Source organism: Mastomys coucha, unplaced genomic scaffold (assembly GCF_008632895.1).
Source record: "Mastomys coucha isolate ucsf_1 unplaced genomic scaffold, UCSF_Mcou_1 pScaffold17, whole genome shotgun sequence".
NCBI lineage: Eukaryota > Metazoa > Chordata > Mammalia > Rodentia > Muridae > Mastomys > Mastomys coucha.
The window spans coordinates 30,413,972-30,417,386 of record NW_022196899.1 but is presented as its reverse complement, the minus strand read 5'-3'; positions in this window follow the sequence as shown (position 1 = coordinate 30,417,386).

The following is a 3,415-nucleotide window of genomic DNA, read 5'->3' as shown; positions in this document are numbered from 1 at the left end:
GCAGGAGGCTGACTTTCCTTGAAGTTTTCGCCTCAAATACCGCCATCACGCAAGTGTGCGTGGCAATGGTGGAGGTGATATTAGGTGATGGTGATGTTGGTGGTGGTGGAAGTGGTGGTGATGGTGATGGTGGTGGTGGTGATGGTGGAGGTGATGGTGATGGTGATGGTGATGGTGATATTGGTGGAGGTGATGGTGATGATGATGGTGATGGTGGTAGAGGTGGTGGTGATGGTGGTGATGATGTTAGAGGTGATAGAAAGGATGACTTAGTGGTGGGTAATAATGATGTTGTTCCTGCTGCTACTACTTCTGATAAAGATGAAAACAGTGGTGGTTTGAGACTCTGGGACATAGAACTCACAGACTCTGATAAGGTCTTCCTAGAACCATACTCTAGACTTAAATTTCCTGTAGTCAGATCCTTTAAATCTTGACCACATTTTCTCTCCTGGGATTTTTAATTCCTATAGGTACTGGTAATGTTTTTCTCTCTCTGTTTAACTCCTTTGTAATCTGTATCTATAGAAGATGGGTTCTGAATGCAGATCTAAATTTATGAATAGAATCTTCTCGTAACTTCTCCCAAGAAGTCCCTCCAACTAATCTCCCTCATTTTTCTTTTTGGCTGTCCCAATCCATAAATCTTCAGCCCACGCTGCTATTCACAGCCCACTTTTATTATTTCTTTCATGTCAAATCACGTCTAGATATTGGCTTGTTGCTGAGTTATCTCCAGGGCTGTCTAGGTTTTAATGTATTTGTCCAGAGTATGCATAATGTTTCTAGCCAAGGATGAGCTGATTGTTTTGAATGAGGTATTATTGTTGGCAGAGGCCTTTCAATGCGGTTTTTGGTTAAAATCCACCTGTGATTCACTAATCTGACTTTGCATGAAAATTGGAGCCATTTATGGCTTGGGAGCCTGCCACCTTCTTGCAGTTGTGTGTGTATGAAGCATCTCTCTACCCTTTGGGATGCTGGCACTGTAAGCTTCTGGCTAAAGAGATGAGGGGGAGGATCCTCATAAAACAAACTGAACACCCTACTGAATTGATGGGTTTCGTGGCTGCTGCCGAGAGCAAGGCTGATACAGCTTTTATAAGAGATGCTTTGGTGCATAAGAATTCTTGATTGACTTGGATTCCAGGGCTTTCATTGTTCCTGGCCCTGTAGAAGTGCTGCCTTCCCCTGGTATCAACAGAGGCCACCAGACACAGCTCCTGCTCCACGATGAATCACTGAGCTAAGATTCAAAACCTCTACTTTCCAATTATAATTTAGACGATTCGCCTGTTGTGTAGGCAAAGATAAATCTATTGCATGCGCAAATATATAACCCGTCTCCTTTCTGGTTTACTGTAACAGATCCTTATTAATGGCTCCCATTTCCCTCCTCACTCGTAAATAGAATGGAATCTCTGATGGAGGTCTAGCCAGTGCTTGAGTTTAAGGAGCACACGTTTCTGTGATTATTGGATTGTTTACTAAACTGGCCCCTCATGCTTCCAGTTGGAGGTCCTCAGTTCTCAGGCATACAGGTGGTACTGCAGAGCCAGGTTTTCAAGGGAACATGCATAGATGTCTTAGATTGGCCTGCTTAATCACTAATTCCACCAAGGACAGACACCACAACTCCTTTAAAAGGCAATTACAGACAACCCATCAGTTACAATGGATGCCACCCTGAGAATTTTCATCCTGGTATCTAAACCTCTTCTAAGAAAGTATTTAATGCATTTTATAGCTTAAAAGGGTTTATTTATTTATGTACTGTGTGTGTGTGTGTGTGTGTGTGTGTGTGTGTGTGTGTGTGTGTGTGTAAATTAAACTGGACCAGCCCAAAGACTCAGATGCTAACAGGTGAAGAAACTGAATGTTCTTAATGACATTTCAGTCTCACACAGTTCATAATTTTCTACATTTGATCATCTCTCATTCCTTTATCCTTAAAACCTTTAAAAGCATTATAATTCCATAGCAAAAGTAATAACAATTGAGTTACATCTTTGTGTACTGTGTGAATATGACTTTAATAAGATCTATTTCCTTTTTAATTACATGGGTGGGGGTACTGCACATGTGTAAGGGCCCCTGGATGTCAGCAGAGAACATCAGGTCTCTTGGATTTGGAGTTTCAGGTGGTTGTGAGCTGCCTGACAGAAGAGCCGGGAAGTGAATTCAGGTCTTCTTCAAGGGGTATGTGCTCCTAATCCCTCAATCATCTTTCCAACCCCTGGGACTTTAATTTTAAACAAAATTGTCATTAAAGGAACCACCAAGATCCTGTGTGGGTGCCTCATATATCTTTAAGACAATTTATTCCATGTAAATACAAGGAGAAGTAGAAAATGCTTTTTGTTTATGTCCCGTTTGTCCGTTTGCTTTACTTTGCCCTCAAGTTAAGAGTTACAGGATAAAGGGGTAACCTAGGAAGATCAGAGAGAGTAGGAAGGAAACGCTATCCTTGTATACCCGACATGAGACTGGCTCCACCCCGCTTCCCAAATCTGCACTGCTCAGACTGGTGCCTGCAGTAAGTGGCTACTCACGCTTTTAAGCACAGGCAGTAATGGTTTAGCCACTTACTTGGCCATATAGACACAGCAGTGCTACCAGATCCTATCATAGAGCAATCCTGGGCTAAGACCATGGTTGGGTTGTTTGGGGGTTGTGAGAGACATCTGTGAGACAGAATGAATGCAGCATGAAGAGGCTACATAGGTAACAAAAACAGATTGCACTTGGATTTTTAAGTGGAATTTCTGACATTAGGAGAATTGGCCTTGAATAAGCTAAACGACAATTTCATAGGACTGAAAAGCTTTCTCCTCCCAACAGGTGACTTACAGGATCTGCCTCTGCCAGTTCCCTGCATGTAAGTGACTGGAAGGCTCCCTCACCCTCAAGGAAGGACAAATATAAACTTTGAGGAACATAGCTTTAAATAGCTTTTGGGAGAAGGTCGGCAAGGATCGCGGGGATTAGGATAAAGTAGAGTTGTTTTTAACCTTTCCAAAAATAAAGGCTGGCAAGATTTGCTTTCTGAATGTTCATACTGAGTGAGGTCAAGAAATGAATGCCAGGGCTTTGCCCACTTTTTCTCACATCTCCAAGCACAATAGCTTTAGCATGACTGGCTTAGCGAGTGGCTTTCCAGTCAGAACGCTTCAGATCATCAGTAAAACATTGTGATACTCATCAGGTCTAGCTTACGAGGGGGAAGCATGGATTCCTTTGAGCACTGGTTTCACGTTTTAAAGAATGTATTACTAAGTATGTGGTGGAGCCCTTGGGTGTGGAGAAATGGATTAATGATGGGCTTAGCCATGTGGGAAAGTTATGACAAAGCCCTGTATGAACCTCATTTATTCTTGCACATTCTGCTCTGTGGAGAGCAGTGGGTTTTTTTTTT